Source organism: Acipenser ruthenus, chromosome 44 (assembly GCF_902713425.1).
Source record: "Acipenser ruthenus chromosome 44, fAciRut3.2 maternal haplotype, whole genome shotgun sequence".
NCBI lineage: Eukaryota > Metazoa > Chordata > Actinopteri > Acipenseriformes > Acipenseridae > Acipenser > Acipenser ruthenus.
In genome coordinates this window covers 3,606,911-3,625,049 of record NC_081232.1, presented here as the reverse complement: position 1 = coordinate 3,625,049, position 18,139 = coordinate 3,606,911, and the positions used below count along the sequence as shown (strand labels likewise).

General features: G+C 38.8%; 1 long non-coding RNA gene, 6 other non-coding genes and 6 pseudogenes across 7 annotated transcripts; 1 reads left to right on the top strand and 12 right to left on the bottom strand.

Annotated features, from left to right (window-relative positions):
- The first annotated feature begins 924 nt into the window (after positions 1 to 924).
- LOC131709667 (uncharacterized) lies at positions 925 to 1,458 on the top strand. The gene is made up of 3 exons (XR_009311568.1): positions 925 to 1,033; positions 1,083 to 1,175; positions 1,369 to 1,458. It is a non-coding gene; the product is annotated as an uncharacterized LOC131709667 (long non-coding RNA).
- Positions 1,459 to 15,316: 13,858 nt separating this feature from the next.
- Positions 15,317 to 15,435, bottom strand: LOC131716592 (5S ribosomal RNA). Its single transcript, XR_009315479.1, has one exon. It is a non-coding gene; the product is annotated as a 5S ribosomal RNA (ribosomal RNA).
- Positions 15,436 to 15,535: 100 nt separating this feature from the next.
- On the bottom strand, positions 15,536 to 15,654 carry LOC131719093 (5S ribosomal RNA). The gene has a single exon (XR_009317989.1). It is a non-coding gene; the product is annotated as a 5S ribosomal RNA (ribosomal RNA).
- Positions 15,655 to 15,754: 100 nt separating this feature from the next.
- On the bottom strand, positions 15,755 to 15,873 carry LOC131710493 (5S ribosomal RNA). The gene has a single exon (XR_009312365.1). It is a non-coding gene; the product is annotated as a 5S ribosomal RNA (ribosomal RNA).
- Positions 15,874 to 15,987: 114 nt separating this feature from the next.
- LOC131715479 (5S ribosomal RNA) lies at positions 15,988 to 16,096 on the bottom strand (annotated as a pseudogene).
- Positions 16,097 to 16,196: 100 nt separating this feature from the next.
- Positions 16,197 to 16,315, bottom strand: LOC131713561 (5S ribosomal RNA; annotated as a pseudogene).
- A 100-nt stretch (positions 16,316 to 16,415) lies between these two features.
- On the bottom strand, positions 16,416 to 16,534 carry LOC131713103 (5S ribosomal RNA). Its single transcript, XR_009314991.1, has one exon. It is a non-coding gene; the product is annotated as a 5S ribosomal RNA (ribosomal RNA).
- A 114-nt stretch (positions 16,535 to 16,648) lies between these two features.
- On the bottom strand, positions 16,649 to 16,757 carry LOC131715472 (5S ribosomal RNA; annotated as a pseudogene).
- Positions 16,758 to 16,871: 114 nt separating this feature from the next.
- LOC131712132 (5S ribosomal RNA) lies at positions 16,872 to 16,990 on the bottom strand. The gene has a single exon (XR_009314021.1). It is a non-coding gene; the product is annotated as a 5S ribosomal RNA (ribosomal RNA).
- Positions 16,991 to 17,312: 322 nt separating this feature from the next.
- Positions 17,313 to 17,431, bottom strand: LOC131709864 (5S ribosomal RNA). The gene has a single exon (XR_009311728.1). It is a non-coding gene; the product is annotated as a 5S ribosomal RNA (ribosomal RNA).
- A 100-nt stretch (positions 17,432 to 17,531) lies between these two features.
- On the bottom strand, positions 17,532 to 17,650 carry LOC131715380 (5S ribosomal RNA; annotated as a pseudogene).
- Positions 17,651 to 17,760: 110 nt separating this feature from the next.
- LOC131716491 (5S ribosomal RNA) lies at positions 17,761 to 17,869 on the bottom strand (annotated as a pseudogene).
- Positions 17,870 to 17,969: 100 nt separating this feature from the next.
- On the bottom strand, positions 17,970 to 18,098 carry LOC131713870 (5S ribosomal RNA; annotated as a pseudogene).
- Positions 18,099 to 18,139: the final 41 nt, after the last annotated feature.

The following is an 18,139-nucleotide window of genomic DNA, read 5'->3' as shown; positions in this document are numbered from 1 at the left end:
AATACTGTCTTAACAGCGAAATGTATGTTTTTTAAAAATGCGTTTATAACTTAGCCGCTAGTCTTGATGTTTTGACAGCCGTCACGATCTGGTTTGGCTTACTATGTAAACTGTTTACAGTATAAACTTTAAAAAAAAAAAAAAAAACGACGTTTTATTTTAAAAGTTAAGATGATTCTTGTAACTCAGAGATATGCATGCTACTATAAATACATGCTTTAACAGGGTGAATTTTAGGCCTGTATTATTATTATTATTATTATTATTATTATTATTATTATTATTATTATTATTATTATGTTGTTGTTGTTGTTATTATTCTTATTATTGGTGTTATTATTATTATTATTATTATGTTGTTGTTGTTGTTGTTGTTGTTGTTGTTGTTGTTGTTGTTGTTGTTGTTGTTATTATTATTATTATTATTATTATTATTATGTTGTTGTTGTTGTTATTATTATTATTATTGGTGTTATTATTATTATTATTATTATTATTATTATTATTATTATTTATTTATTTATTTATTTATTTATTTATTTATTTATTTATTTATTTTAAATTATACATTTGTTCATATTTATAGATTTTGACGAACTTATAGAAGAACATTTAATTTCACACCAGGAGGAAGTAATTGAACAGCCTCCGACCATCGTTCCTCTCTCACCAACCATCGTTCCTCTCTCACCTACCATCGTTCCTCTCTCACCAACCATCGTTCCTCTCTCACCAACCATCGTTCCTCTCTCACCTACCATCGTTCCTCTCTCACCAACCATCGTTCCTCTCTCACCAACCATCGTTCCTCTCTCACCTACCATCGTTCCTCTCTCACCTACCATCGTTCCTCTCTCACCAACCATCGTTACTCTCTCACCTACCATCGTTCCTCTCTCACCTACCATCGTTCCTCTCTCACCAACCATCGTTCCTCTCTCACCTACCATCGTTCCTCTCTCACCTACCATCGTTCCTCTCTCACCTACCATCGTTCCTCTCTCACCTACTTGGTTTTTGGAGAGTCAAATTGGTGAGTTTTTTTTTGTTCTCCGACTTTTCACACATCCTTTAAATTACAGAACAAGGCTTTGGAGAGACCGCACACCCAGAGATACAGGCCACTCTAGTTGTTCCTGAAGACTTTTTAAACAACTTCTCAGTGAATGCTGAAAGTAAGTACAATAGTAACCTTATTTATGTCTGTTTATTAATAGCAAATACAGAAATGTAATTATTATTATTATTATATATAGATATTACAAGATGTATAATTATTATTACAGTTTATAGACATTATTTTTGTTATTGTTTTTATTTTATTATGATTTCATTTTAAAAATATAGCTGATTCATTCTGTTTTTTAGAATCTGACTACGTTGAAGATGCTGAGCAATTGGAACAGTACTTCATGACATCTTTCAGCAACCTACCGTCAGACTCAGAAGTGTCAAAAAGTATGACCAATATTGTTTTATAGATTAATAAAATATGTTTGTTTGTTTTATAATTAATATTAATTATTTTTAGGTTAATAAAACATTCATATTCAACCATTTATATTATTTTAGAAGATCCTGAAAAACCCGAAAGGAACGACATTGCCAGTACATCAGAGGGCTTAGTTATACATGCAAAGACTCCCTTAGATCCTTCTGATAAGCAAAAATCTGAAAAAAGACCTCTCAAAAGTAAGTACCTATTTAAAAATGAAGCAATTTTAAAAAGTATGTTAAATATTTCACTAGACATTTGTTAATGTATTTTGATTGTATATTTTTCATTTAGAACGGCCCCCTAGACGTAGCGTTCCTGTGGACAGTGAATCTTCCAGGGACGAAACATCATTCATCAGGGACCCAAAGTCTAAAAGGCCTCGTAAAAATTGCCGAAGGTTTCACGCATCGCAGCAATCAAGAGCCAACCCCACAGTCTCCGAAGTATCACAAAAGCTAAAACCTACGCGCCCCTCAACTTCAGCTACTACTAGGTATCACAACGTTGAGTTATTGAAACATGTACATCTGACTATAGAACAGATCATTTACAGACATCCAGCTATAAGGGCCCTAGTTTCTGACCCAGAAGTGGCTCAGAATATACAAACGTTAATTACCCTATTGAAAACGCTGGGTTTCTTAAAACAGTAGCATTGTATTTGTAGAGCTACAATGGAGCCACATCGCAAAAAAACTTGTAAAAGGAAACACATTGAAATTACTGGTGACGATGATTCTGACAATGATGTTGCTGTGACAGGTGTTCAAAAAAATAAAACGGTTTCAATTGATCCGAGTCAAACGGTGTCAAATTCTGTGGTTAATTCTGTAATCATTCCCCAAAATACCTTAAATTCTGACCCCTCAACAAATTCCCATACACCTAGTATGTCTCCAGCCCCCTGTGGCAGCCCACCCACTGTTCACCCCCAAAATTTAACCAGTTTTGAGAATTTTGACTATCTAGACAAACTATTAAATGATTTAAATTATAACGCATATATTTTACCGTCATTCAGGGCGTTGATTGATGAAATTTCTACAGATAGTCCCCTGATAAATGACAACGCTACTAATATAGACCACAATAACTCCCAGAGCCCTGGGTTTATTAATGATGCTAAATTGACTCAGATCAATTTTGACTCTTTGGATAAGCTTTTGCAAGAAATGGCTAGAGAAAATCATGTTACTACCGAGAGTGTAGATGATAGGGAAAACCAAATAGGAGAAGGCTTAAACAGGGGGGCTTGTCAGGATGATTCTTTTAGCATAAAAGTCCCGGGGGGTGGTGTAGTACATGATGATCAAGTGGCAGGTCCTTCAGGTTTACAGGCCCCCCATAGGGGTAGTGACGGTGATAGAATTGGTGGGGAAGGTGTACAGCTTCGGCATAGACCTATGTTTAACAATATCGAATTGAAACACCCTCTTAACTTTACACATCTGTATGACTTGGATTCCTACGCCGAAGTTTTTACTGTGTTGCATGAAACGTTAGAGAATATGTTGAGTGAGGTTTCTAGAACGCTAAGACCTTCAGACGTCGTGCAGCTTGAATTGAGAGCAGGATCCTTAGATATACCAGTGTATGTAAAAATGACTGGAGACAATTTAAGTCTAGACGACTTTCTCAGTCAGATTGAAGCTCTCCTTCAAAGTCATAGTGAAATTTTAGCTGATGACTCTTTGATGTTGATTGTCCAGGTTATTAGGTGTCCGGAAGGAGGTGGTGTTAGGAGAGGTTTGCAGACCTTAATGAAAAGTGAGCTTATTAGAAAAAAAGCCAAGCATCTGATTATATGTTACAACAGAGACAATCAATTATGTTTTGCCTACAGCATTCTGAGCTTGTTATTTCCAGAATTCAGGGGGGCTTATGATACGTATATGGCTGAGGCTTTAAAACTTCAACAGAGTGTGGGATTAAGTGAACATCAAACAGTTTCGTTTGCGGACATAGATAAATTTGAACAGGCTTTAGATGTTAAAATTGTGGTCTGGTACAGATGTCCTCAAAAGGATGTGTTCCTGAATCACCAAACAGATACTCGAGCAAAAAGCAAAACTGTATTTCTGTTTCTTCATGAGAATCATTTCTATGGTATTGTTAACTTGAAAGGTTTTCTGGGTGCAGCCTATCTGTGTAATTACTGTTACACCGCATATAGTAACCGATCGGGACATCGCTGTGAAGGACACTGTAATGTGTGTTTTTCACCAGCTTGTAACAGCGAGTCCTCAGTAAAGGTAAAATGTAACGATTGCAATCGTTATTGTCGATCACAGATCTGTTATGATGAGCATAAGATTCTCCGAGATAAAGCCAACAGTGAAAAACAGGTTTCTATGTGTGACATTTTAAAACTATGTACAAGGTGCTATTCTCTCTATAAATGTGACCCTACAAAGCCTCGGACTCATAAATGCCTTAGTCCATACTGTAAGATATGTAAATCAGCATTGTTACCTCACACTGATCACAAATGCTTCATTCCGGTGCTTAAACCTTATGAACCCACAGACAAATATGTGTTTTATGATTTTGAATGTCGACAGGAAGACGGCGTGCACATTCCAAATTATTTGTACTGCATCCACATGAGTGGTGAATCATGGTTTTGGGAGGGTGAGGACTGTGTGAAAAAGTTTTTTGAGCGGTATCGCAGACCCTGTTACGCCGGCTATACTTTCTTGGCTCACTACGCGAAATCGTATGACAGTTATTTACTGATGAATTATTTAGTGACCAACGGTGTTAACCCTCATATCATAGCTCAGGGTAGCAAGTTAATGTGTTTTACAGACGAAGCTTTTAAGATGCGTTACATTGATTCCTTCAACTTTATGCCCATGAAGTTAAGTGCTATGCCTGCAGCTATGGGGTTTGAAGCCAGAAAAGGGTATTTTCCTCATTTTTTCAATACTGTTGAAAACCAGAATTACGTAGGTCCCTATCCAGAACCACGTTACTATGGTGTTCAGCAAATGATGTCTAAAGATCGTGATGACTTTTACAAATGGTATGATTCGATTAAGAATGGTGTTTTTAATTTCAGAGAAGAAATGGCATTCTACTGCAAAAATGATGTAGAAATTTTGAAAGAGGCATGTATCAAATTCCGGACCGAGGTTTATGCTATAGGGCAGATAGACCCCTTCCAATGTACCACCATTGCTTCACTGTGCATGGCTATGTATAGAAGCAAATCCCTGCCTAAAGACACAATAGCGATCATTCCTCCCGACAATTACCGCGAGCAGCAAAAAAGCTTTTCAAATGCCTCGATACAATGGTTAATGTATGTCGCAGAAACTGAAAATGTTTTCATTCAACATGCTTTAAACTACGGAGAGCTTAAAATAGGCCCCTTTTTCTTGGACGGTTATGCTGTGATTAATGGTAAGCGTACGGCCTTTGAATTTGCAGGGTGCTTTTTTTCATGGTTGTCCCTTGTGCTATGATTCTGCCGATGTAAACCCTTTAAGCAAAGTATCGTGCGGTACGATGTATCATCACTTTGATGAAAAGATTGAAACATTGCAAAAGGTTTACAGGTTGGAAGTCAGAGTTATTTGGGAACATGAGTGGAACGCCCTGAAAAAACAAACTATAGTTCACGATTTTCTGGTTCGCTCTGATTTTCCAGAACGCATCAATCCACGCGAAGCTCTGTTTGGGGGTCGTACAAATGCCATTACATTACATTATGTGGCCCAAGAAAATGAAAGGGTGGAATACTTTGATTTCACTAGCCTGTACCCGTTTGTCAACAAAACAAAAGTGTATCCCGTAGACCATCCTACTGTAATTTATCATAATTTTCAAGACTTGCGGCAGTACTTTGGATTGTTCAAATTAACTGTTCTGCCTCCTAGGGGTCTTTATTTCCCTGTACTGCCTGCCCGCATCTGTGGTAAATTAATGTTTACCCTCTGCCGTTCATGCGCGGAAACACTAAACCAGACGGGGGTATGTAATCATACCTCTGGAGAGAGAGCCTTGACAGGGACCTGGTGCAATGTCGAGGTAGTCAAAGCTATTGAGAAAGGTTACAAAGTGTCTAAAATACACAAAGTGTGGCATTTTCCTCAGAAATCTGACACTCTCTTTACAGGTTACATTAATAGTCATCTCAAGGGGAAACAGGAAAGTTCAGGCTACCCTGCTCATTGTACCGATGAGGAGCGTAAAGAGCGTTATATTGCTGAATATTTTCAGAAAGAGGGGGTTCAATTAGATCCTCAAAACATTAATGTTAATCCCGCTAAAAGACAAATCTCCAAATTATGCCTCAACAGTTTGTGGGGAAAATTTGCCCAGAGAACTAACCAACTCTCAACAAGTTTGGTTAAGGATCCTGCCCAGTTTTTCCATTATCTCTTTTCAAAAAGATATCAGGTTTCGCATTTTTGTTTTGTAAGTGATACTGTGGCTCAGGTTCAGTGGCGTTACGCTTCTGATACCTATACTCCCCCAGGTAATGTAAACTTATTCATAGCGGCATTTACAACCGCTTACGCCCGGCTAGAGCTCTATAACCTCTTGGATCGTCTGCAGGGGCGCTGTCTGTATCATGATACAGACTCTGTGATTTTTGTCAGTAGGCCCCAAGCTTGGCGTCCAGAACTAGGTGATTATCTTGGTGAATTAACTAGCGAGTTGAAGCCGGGGGAATACATTACGGAGTTTGTGTCAGGGGGCCCTAAAACATATGGATACGTCACAAACACCGGAAAAACATGTCTCAAAGTAAAGGGGATTACCCTAAACTATGAGAATTCCAAATTAATTAACCTCGCTTCATTAAAAGACCTTGTACAAAACTTTGTGAATCATGATAAAAACACCCCCGCGGAGCATGTCATGATTCGCGGCTCCCAGATTCACCGTAATAAAAAAGAATTTCAATTGGAAAACAAACCACTCCAGAAAACTTTTCAAATAGTCTACAATAAGCGAGTCTTGCGTTCTGATTTTACATCTCTTCCTTATGGATACTGAAGACGGTTTTGATATTAGACTATCCGTACCTTTTGCAGCTATAATATCGGGACCCTCCAATTCAGGCAAAAGTTATTTTGTGAAGCAGCTTTTAGAAAACTCTCAACAGATATTTTCCCAAACCCCTGAGAATATCATTTGGTGCTACAGCTGCTGGCAACCGTTATACAATGAATTGTCACTTAAATTTAAAAATCTCAAATTTATTGAAGGCATACCAGATTCATTAACCGATGATAATTTATTACCTCCTAACAAAATCAATTTACTCATTATAGATGACTTGATGGAGGCGGCTAGTGAAAATGATGAAATACAGAAAGCTTTTACAAAATACGTTCATCATAGGAATTTATGCGTGCTGTATTTGGTTCAAAATTTGTTTTTTCAAGGAAAAATGAGCCGCACCATAAACTTGAATGCCAATTACATTATTTTGTTTAAAAACCCTCGAGATAAACTTCAAATCAACACACTAGCCCGGCAGATGTACCCCGGTAACTCAAAGTTTTTCTTAGAGGCGTTTGAAGATGCGACAAAAAAACCCTATGGTTATCTTTTAATAGACTTAAAGGCACAAACCCCCGAAGCATACCGTCTAAGAACTGGTTTATTTACTCCTGATTGGCCAGTTGCTTACATCATGAGAAATACCAAGACTAAACACTTATAAGCGGCCGGTTATTGCTCTAAAACTGTTATTTATCTAGGCTCTGCAACAGCGCAGCATGTCGGCTAGAATAAAACGTAACCTCCATCTCTTAAAGAGCATAGTTCATAGCTCTGCTCATCAGAGAAGAGCAATCTTACGAAACGCTTCAGACGATTTTATCAAATCTATTGTGGAAATCGCCTTAAATGCCTTAAAGGGTCACATCCCCTTAACTTCGAGTCAGTTAAACACTCTCAAAAAGCAGCGACGGGTTATAAAGAGCCTATGTAATAAGAACCATTCAATTTAAAAGAAGAAAAAAACTGTGAATCAGAGTGGTGGTTTTATTGGCGCTTTAATAAGGATTGCCTTGCCATTTTTATCAGGACTCTTAACGCCTCAAAGTTAATTTGTAAAAATGACTCACTCCCAGAAAATGTTTCTGATACCACAACATCAACTCGATAGACTTCGGCAGCCTGAGCCCCAGCACCCCGAGCCTATTAAAAAAGCAGTTGAAAGCCGACTTGACTCTGAAATGAAAAGCATTTTACTTAGATCCGACATCAGTGACCATGAAAAAGTTAAGCTATACACCAACTCCTTACAGAAATATCTAACCCTGCTTAAACAGAGTGAAAAAGAGTTTAATACCCTGACATTAATTACACCCCCCTCTGAGGAAACGGACCAACCTGCAGCAGAATCTGAATCTAAGATAGTGACTGCTGTTATGAGTAGCGTTCCCTCCAGATCTAAGAAAAATGCTAATTTTATTTTAAACGCTATGTCTGAGAATGCTTTGGTTACCTCATGGAATGATCAAGGGGGATTCATTCTTAAGGGCAAGAACATTAGAGGGTCGCATATGGTTGATTTAATCAGGGCTGCAACGGGGCATACCCATATCCCTGAACATAGGTTACCTGTAGGATGGGCCGAATTTGTCAAAGGTTTGTCTGTGATAAATGTCCCCTATTCTACAATACCTAATTCTCAAACACGACAACTCATAGAAGCTTATAAAAAACGACCCTTAGAGCCCCCTATGAATAAGAAGCAGAAAAAAAGACAACAGTTATGGGAAAGTTATTAAGATGTTACTGTTTTTATTGAGTTTACATATCTTTACATTTTGTTGTATATTCATGCAAATGCTGTGTAAACATTGTCTGATACATTTTGTTATATATTCATGTAAATGTTATATAAACAATGTCTGATATATATGTCTGTATAACTCTTTACAACAATAAAAATATTTATTCACCATCTACATTGGTATACATTTTTTGAAGATTAACATTCGTAACATTTTTTAAAATCATGATGAGTCTTGACACACTGTACGCATGAAAATATATTTATACAGTTCTGTTTTTTTAGGGTTAGACATACACCGTATAAATTGGGACACCATCAGATCATTTTTGTTTAAATCAGAGCTGTAGAGCGCCATAACCTCAGGGTAAGTAAGTCCTTTGGCTCGATGATGTACAAAGAAAACACAGTGATGGCCGCAGGTCGTGGTCATAAGCCCTTGTAGAGTCTGATTATTGTACACTGTTTGTTTAGCGTTGATGTCTAAAAAGTTTGAGATAGTCTTAGGAAAATAAATAAAATCGGGAGGGTTACCGTAAGAATAAAAAAACTCTCCCTGTCCCTCTTCTTTTAGATAAATCCCCAGCCAGTGTTCTCCAGGATAATTTTGGGGGTCAGTGTTGACAATGAGTATCGCCAGCAGTTTTTTTATTTTTCCTTTAGGTAGTTGATCACTAGCTAGAACCCCATAAAAATACTTTGCAGTCAAAGGGTTGCTGGATAGCAACGCTGTAAGCTGAGTGGTATTCATTTTTAAAAAGGATCAATGTTGTACCCAACTTTTTAGTAATCAAAGAGAACAGCTCTTTGGTGGGAAACCTCAATCACGTTCTCAAAAACAGCATAAACAATCATATTCACAGTCTCTGGCAGAGCATTGGCAAAACGCATTTCAAGGCGCATATTACCATTTTTCACTAAGGAAAAATGATCTCCACATTCTTGATCGGGGGTCAAATCAAATGCATAGAGTGTATAGCCTCTAATAAAGTCTGCCCTATCAATTATCAGCGGTTTGTCTTTGAGATGTCTACCCGTGGCTTGTATTAGACTGTAATATTCCCGGACGGGGTTGTGTCTTGCTGTATAGTGTGGTTGTAAAGGTTTTGAGGGGACTTGTTCACCATCGACGTACATAGCTATAAAGTTCCCGTCAAAGTGTTTAAAGTTAAAAGGGTTTTTAGCGTAGGAACCGCTAAAAGCGTCATTATCTGTTAAACCAATAACCACAAACTTTGGTAACTGCCCCAGAAACAAATTCTCCTGATTACAGACCCTGCTCCCTCTAGGAATACTAAAAACTTTCATAGACACTCTATCAATAGGGTATCGGGCATTAGAGGTCATCAAGGCCTGAGCTTGGGCAATTCTGACCTCAGGGGACACTTTTACTTTTTTAATATAGAGAGAGGCTTCTAAAATTTTAAGTTTGAACTCTTCTGCGGCATCAGACATTAAACAAAAAGTGTTGTTGGCCCTCACCATTTTAATTTTCAGGTCAATCCCGTTCAGCATGAGTTTCTCTTGAAAAAATATATCAGCATGCAGTGGTCCTAAAAGTTCAACAGTATGGCTCATTCTGGTAAAAGCATGCCGTTTAACTAGCCCTTCATTAGCACCTGCAGGATCAGTCTCATCCATGTGTCCTGGGGTATCTTTGTAAAACAAGCCAGCAGTGAATTGAGATTCTAGAGTGTCCTTACTAAAGTTTAGCATTGCTTCTATAATGCTACTGTAAGGATAAGTATTACTGCTTTGACTAATTAAGCGATTTCCTAAAGTTACATCCACTTGTGAAAACATGGTAGCTACAGGATAGTTGATAATACCAACTATACTGCCTCCAACTAAATCTGCGCCATCAGCCCTAGTAATTTTGCATGAAAGTCTTAAAAGAGTATTATTCAAATCAAGATAATCTTCCCCGTTTCCTGCTATGTAAAATTCGAGTGGGGCCGTGTCAGACAAGGCAGACAGGGGGGGAATTTCCACATAAAGGTTTTTTTCAATACTTGTTTGGGTGTAGGGGATAGTAAACAGATCCAATTCTGATTTCACACATTCTTGAGACATATGGTGTACCAGCGTCATGATTTAAAAGATGTTTCTGTTTTTCTTTGTTCTGGGAGTCTTTGGTTTCTTACTCCTTCTCCGGTTACCGCTCCTAAATGACCTAAATGTAGCTGGTTTAGCCTTTTTGTGATGATGATAGCGAGATCCCGGGGGTTTGCTACGTTTTCTCTTGTATCCTCTTGACATCACCATCAATCCCTCCCCTGACTGGCTCTTGTTGTGGCTATGAGGGTTATGACTTGTTAGGACATTTGACACTACGTCCCTAACAATATTTTTAGCTGCTGATTTAAAATGAGGTTTAACTATTTCGAAACCCCTTCTAAGTAACGGTAAAGCTTTTCTGAAAAGACTTCGAAAAATACCCCCTATACCCGCTCCGTACATTACAGGAGCTCCCGAAAATCCAGGCAAACCATTACCAGCTTGATTTTTGTAATAATTAATATAAGGATTGACATATTGTCACAAAGACGGCCGGAGTGGGTGGTATCAGACCAGAGCCAGGAAATAAATAAACAGAGAGATGGGGTTTTGGTGAGGCTGAACGTGTGATCGCGTTCAGCATTTAATAAACAGAACAGAAAATAAAAGGTTGGAACAGACCCGTTTATATCCCGTGTACCAATCTATACACCAACATTTACACACGCAACATACAACACATAACACAAATGCACACAGGGGCGGGGTGCTTTGCCACACATATCCATTAGGGCCCATTTTTCAATTAAGTGTAAAAAAGAGGCTTTACAGGTCGGAAATGCAACTTCACTACAACCTTCCCAAAACGGAATGGCACTAACTTGTTTTGGTCCGTCTTAATTTGTATAGTTAACGTGTCAAAGTTGGTCTTGCTGAGGGGCACGTAATGAGGTCTGTCGTAAGTTACCGTGATTATATAGTTGTTTATGCCTTTAATAGGGACACATCTTAGAAGAGGCACGTAGCTATCTCCAACGGCTTGATGTGTAATGATATCTGTATAGACGTACATGGTATAAAAACCAGCTCTGATATCTACGGGATAGTTGGTCCTCAAATAAGCCGAATACACTTTAGCCTCGATATGGCCTAATAGTCTAATAGTTTCACCCTTTGTAGTCTCACGAAATCCCAACATTTGTCCGAGATGTTCTTTGGTAAAAATCATATATGGTTTAGTACTTTTTATATAAATTTGTCTTTCTATAGGTTTATAGACTAATTTCAAATCATTATTATTTTGTTCATCGGGAGCCTTGTCACGTTTTATCGCATTTTCTATATCATAAGTAATAAAAGTGCTGTCTTTAAGGCTTATATTATCCCAGGTATGGGGATATTAAATCTCTGCTAAGCAAACTTCCCATTTTCCCGGTAGATTCAGTGTTTTAACCAATTTGATAGTAAAATTGGATATAGCGTTTTTAGGGAAAACATCCTGTGAAGCGTTACTAGGCAGAGTTACATAAAAAGAGTCTTGAGACATCTTGAATAATGTTTTAAGTATAATTAAATACACTCTGTACTTGTTAACTCTTTAGATCCACCACCTGGTGCCCTGCGACCCAACTGTTAAATTTTTCAGGCCATCCGGCCCATTTTATGAGATAAGACTTTTTGCCATTTTCCTTTTTCTCAGCAACGATCTTCTCTATCCTAAACAGCCTATCAGTCTTGACATTTATTTTCTGCAATTCTGGTTCATAAAAGGTGCCCATTATAGGCTCTCCATCATAATCACATAGTTTATACACCGGTGGAAATCTTGGTATACATTCTGTTATAGTAAAAATCTCTGATGTAAACGTCTGTTCATAGCCTTTTATAAAGGGAGCTCTTAACTTTGAAATTCTTACGCTGTCACCGACTGCAAACTTAAACTTTATATGTTTAGGGCTTTTCTTCTTAGAGTATAAAGTTTTAAACACTTTAAATGAATTATCTTCATTAACTTCTGAAGGTTTCATTTGAATACTACGGTGGAAGGAGTTGTTATAAGCCTGTACCATTTCTTGTAGTTTATCCATATACCTGTGAGTGTTAAAAGCGGTGAAATATTTCCACATTTTTGTTTTCAGAGTCCTGTTGTATCTCTCAACAATAGATGCTTTTAGTTCATTCCCCGTGGTAAAGTGTAGAATATTATGTTTTTTAGCATATGCTGAAATGCTTTGTTTAGAAATTCTGCCCCTTTATCAGTTTGTAGTTTTTTAGGTTTCCTACCGGCGCTGATGATCCTCTTGAACGCATCTGTCACCGTCTTAGATTACTTATTTTTCAAAGGTAAGACCCATGCATATTTGGATAAGATATCTATACATGTTAACATGTACTTATAACCTCCATTTTCTTTTGACAAGCTAGACATATCCACTAAATCAGCTTGCCACTGTGTATCGATATTAGATACAAATACAGGGTTTCTTTTAAAGTTTATTTTAGAGGGCTTATGCAACGTATATGAGTCTTGCTCTGATAAAAAGTCAGTTAAGATCCTCTCAGAGACTTTAGGCCCCTCAGCCCCCAGAGCTCTTTGAAGAGTCTGTAAACCCCCTAAACCTCCAGGATTTGAGGGATCGTAGTATATTTTTTTCATACATTGATGTGCCATCTTTAACCATAATAACACAAATGCGACAAATATGACGTTCAAAAAGTTTTTATTCAAAGTTTATCATAACACCTTAGAGACGTGTGAAGTTCAAAAAGTTTTATTCACAGTTTATCAAGAAGATTAGGACATTTTAGAAGACCTATAAAGTTTTTACACAACCATTCATGATTAGTCACTAAGTAATCCACGACATTTTGCACAACTATCGATATATTTTCATCTCTTAAAAACCTGGCCATGTTATAAAAACATACATCTGTCACATAAGCGTACAAAACAATGATATGTGTACATTTGCAATCTTCTATTTCATCAAACATTTTAGGTAATATATTCATTAAAAATGCATTTAAGGGTTTACAGGTTTTTACGTGTGTATTTACCAACTCTAGCCATTCTTGAGCATCAACATCATTATGGATTAAATCAGTTACCCTTTTTAAATTGGTGAACATTTTTACATTTACGGGGATCAGGTTTTGAAAGAGGCTCTTGCAACCCACTTTCTCGGCTATTAACTCAAACAGCAGCCCCTCCATGGTGTTCCTGAGTGTTGCTGGAGTCTGGACGTTCCCCATTTTCAAAGTCACAGGCCCCGTAATAAGCTAAAGGAGCTTGGGGGTTTGTAAAACTGCGATGGTAGAAAGCTTTGGTTATTTTGTTAACAATGTATCGGGTCTTGTCATCCAGGGTTTCTTGTAGATGCATCAGTTTACGTCTAATACTGTGTTCTGGTCTTAGCTCTGTTAAAATATCTTCCACCAGTTTCTGAAGTTTTGTCAAGGATGGATGAAAATTGAAACAAGCTAGAGCTTTAGCCACCAGAAGCTTCAGCCACGGGACGTGTATTTTTTCTAGTATTTCTTCAAAATGTTGATCGAAATAATTCGGGTCCGCTTCAAAAAGGCAGCTGTGTCTCAGCTGGCTCGGGTGGTCAATTTCACAATTTTTCACCATATCACGGTCAATGATCACTTCCAATAGAGAAGCCACGAGCCCCATAGAGATCTTTAATACTTTTTCAAAAGAGATGCCTAAGCCCCCGTCAACGTCATCAGCCTCTGTAGGGTTGAGGAGGGGGACATTTTCAAAGTCTTTTATAAGCTGGGTCATTTCTTCACTGGTCCAATCCATTTCAAGATCACAAGGTTCAAGAACGACATTTTCAGAGAAGTATCTAAAGTTTGCAGAAGACATGGCGTTAGACTCCTTCAATCTATAGAGCATGTGTTGGGGGGCCCTTTAGTATGTTCCCCAAGATTAGGGTTCGGTCTATGAGAGTGTTGACGCATTTGAGCTGACCTATCAGAGATCCTTGAATGGGTGGTCCTTGAGGCACCGCCCCTTGGGGCGTTTTCAGAGTTACCCTAAAACATCCGCCCCCTCTCTCTCATTGATGTTTTGTTTTCAGTTCAGTCCACACACGAGTTTGTACAGTACACAGAGGATCCTAGGGACGGATGCTTGAAGGACACTTGCTTGGACTCTCTCTTGAAACTTTTTTTACAAGCCGTGGTTTCTTTCGCCTCTGTGGAAGGGCTAATGTGCATTTTTTAAAGGCTTTTATAAGTTCAGCCATTTCCCGATCCTCAAGATCCATTTTCTCGGAGCAGCAACTAACAACGGTATGAGACATCTTGTGTAACAAACTGCCCATATATTTTCCTCCTTTTATGAGGTCTGAAAAACATGCCCAGACTTGCCCTTTTTAAAAAACAAAAAAACCATCGTAGCCTCCATCTGTTCAACCTTTTGCTCAAACACCATTCCACCTTGATTCTCTGAAACCCTCAGTAAGCTTAATACTTATTTTTTATTTATTAATGTTTTAAGAAAAACTGTTGTGGCTGAGTGGTTACGGCGATGGACTTTAGATCCTTTTGACTCAATTGTCAGCGTGGGTTCGAATCCTACCAACAGTAATTATTTTATTTCAAACTCTTTTACATTTATAAATATTTAATGTTTATAAGCACTTGTTAAATACAAAAGGGTCTGTTTTATATATATACATCAATACCTATATTCCATACTCCTATATAAAATCCACGCCCCCTCATTACATATTCAAATATTCATAAATCCCCGCCCCTCATTATATATTCATATATTCACATCTATAAGGTCAAAAAAGGTCAAAAGGGTCATCAATCAAACTTTTGACAGAAGCTATAGTAATATTACTACTGTGGTCTCCCATCCAAGTACTAACCAAGACCAACATTGCTTAGCTTCTGAGATAAGGCTTATTCAAGGTGGTGTGGCCGCAGGCGATTGCATTTCTGCTTTCATGACTTTTATGTTTAGTGAGCTGGGGGTGATTCCTCCAAAATTTCCTTTTGTCCTCCACACATTTCAATTGTAAAATGTAATTACAAAAATGTAATGCCTGCAGCACTTGATATTCCCAGGTGGTCTCCCATCCAAGTACTAACCAAGCCCAACATTGCTTAGCTTCTGAGATCAGACGAGATCAGGCTTATTCAAGGTGGTGTGGCCGCAGGCAATTGCATTTCTGCTTTCATGACTTTTATGTTTAGTGAGCTGGGGGTGATTCCTCCAAAATTTCCTTTTGTCCTCCACACATTTCAATTGTAAAATGTAATGCCTGCAGCACTTGATATTCCCAGGTGGTCTCCCATCCAAGTACTAACCAAGCCCAACATTGCTTAGCTTCTGAGATCTGACGAGATCAGGCTTATTCAAGGTGGTGTGGCCGCAGGCAATTGCATTTCTGCTTTCATGACTTTTATGTTTAGTGAGCTGGGGGTGATTCCTCCAAAATTTCCTTTTGTCCTCCACACATTTCAATTGTAAAAACTAATGCCTGCAGCACTTGATATTCCCAGGTGGTCTCCCATCCAAGTACTAACCAAGCCCAACATTGCTTAGCTTCTGAGATCAGACGAGATCAAGCTTATTCAAGGTGGTGTGGCCGCAGGCGATTGCATTTCTGCTTTCATGACTTTTATGTTTAGTGAGCTGGTGGTGATTCCTCCAAAATTTCCTTTTGTCCTCCACACATTTCAATTGTAAAATGTAATTACAAAAATGTAATGCCTGCAGCACTTGATATTCCCAGGTGGTCTCCCATCCAAGTACTAACCAAGCCCAACATTGCTTAGCTACTGAGATCAGGCTTATTCAAGGTGGTGTGGCCGCAGGCGATTGCATTTCTGCTTTCATGACTTTTATGTTTAGTGAGCTGGGGGTGATTCCTCCAAAATTTCCTTTTGTCCTCCACACATTTCAATTGTAAAATGTAATGCCTGCAGCACTTGATATTCCCAGATGGTCTCCCATCCAAGTACTAACCAAGCCCAACATTGCTTAGCTTCTGAGATCAGACACGATCAGGCTTATTCAAGGTGGTGTGGCCACAGGCGATTGCATTTCTGCTTTCATGACTTTTATGTTTAGTGAGCTGGGGGTGATTCCTCCAAAATTTCCTTTTGTCCTCCACACATTTCAATTGTAAAATGTAATGCCTGCAGCACTTGATATTCCCAGGTGGTCTCCCAACCAAGTACTAACCAAGCCAAACATTGCTTAGCTTCTGAGATCAGACGAGATCAGGCTTATTCAAGGTGGTGTGGCCGCAGGCAATTGCATTTCTGCTTTCATGACTTTTATGTTTAGTGAGCTGGGGGTGATTCCTCCAAAATTTCCTTTTGTCCTCTACACATTTCAATTGTAAAATGTAATTACAAAAATGGAATGCCTGCAGCACTTGATATTCCCAGGTGGTCTCCCATCCAAGTACTAACCAAGCCCAACATTGCTTAGCTTCTGAGATCAGGCTTAATCAAGGTGGTGTGGCTGCAGGCGATTGCATTTCTGCTTTCATGACTTTTCTGTTTAGTGAGCTGGGGGAGATTCGTCCAAAATTTCCTTTTGTCCTCCACACATTTCAATTGTAAAATGTAATTACAAAAATGTAATGCCTGCAGCACTTGATATTCCCAGGTGGTCTCCCATCCAAGTACTAACCAAGCCCAACATTGCTTAGCTTCTGAGATCAAACGAGATCAGGCTTATTCAAGGTGGTTTGGCAGCAGGCGATTGCATTTCTGATTTCATGACTTTTATGTTTAGTGAGCTGGGGGTGATTCCTCCAAAATTTCCTTTTGTCCTCCACACATTTCAATTGTAAAATGTAATTACAAAAATGTAATACCTGCAGCACTTGATATTCCCAGGTGGTCTCCCACCCAAGCCCAACATTGCTTAGCTTCTGAGATCAGACGAGATCAGGCTTATTCAAGGTGGTGTGGCCGCAGGCGATTGCATTTCTGCTTTCATGACTTTTATGTTTAGTGAGCTGGGGGTGATTCCTCCAAAATTTCCTTTTGTCCTCCACACATTTCAATTGTAAAATGTAATGCCTGCAGCACTTGATATTCCCAGGTGGTCTCCCATCCAAGTACTAACCAAGCCCAACATTGCTTAGCTTCTGAGATCAAACGAGATCAGGCTTATTCAAGGTGGTGTGGCCGCAGGCGATTGAATTTCTGCTTTCATGACTTTTATGTTTAGTGAGCTGGGGGTGATTCCTCCAAAATTTCCTTTTGTCCTCCACACATTTCAATTGTAAAATGTAATGCCTGTAGCACTTGATATTCCCAGGTGGTCTCACATCCACGTACTAACCAAGCCCAACATTGTTTATTTTCTGAGATCAGACGAGATCAGGCTTATTCAAGGTGGTGTGGCCGCAGGCGATTGCAGTTCTGCTTTCATGACACATGTTCGGTGAGCTGGGGGTGATTCCTCCGAAATTTCCTTTTGACCACACATTTCAATTGTAAAATGTAATTACGAAAAATATAATGCCTGCAGCACTTGATATTCCCAGGTGGACTCCCAACCAAGTACTAACCAAGCCCAACATTGCTTAGCTTCTGAGATCAGACATATTCAAGGTAGTGTGGCCGCAGGTGATTGCAGTTCTGCTTTCATGACTTTTATGTTCAGTGAGCTGGGGGTGATTCCTCCAAAATTTCCTTTTGTACTCGACACATTTCAATTGTAAAATGTAATGCCTGCAGCACTTGATATTCCCAAGAGGTCTCCCATCCAAGTACTAACCAAGCCCAACATTGTTTATCTTCTGAGATCAGACGAGATCAGACGAGATCAGGCTTATTCAAGGTGGTGTGGCCGCAGGCGATTGCATTCCTCCATTCATGACTTTTATGTTTAGTGAGCT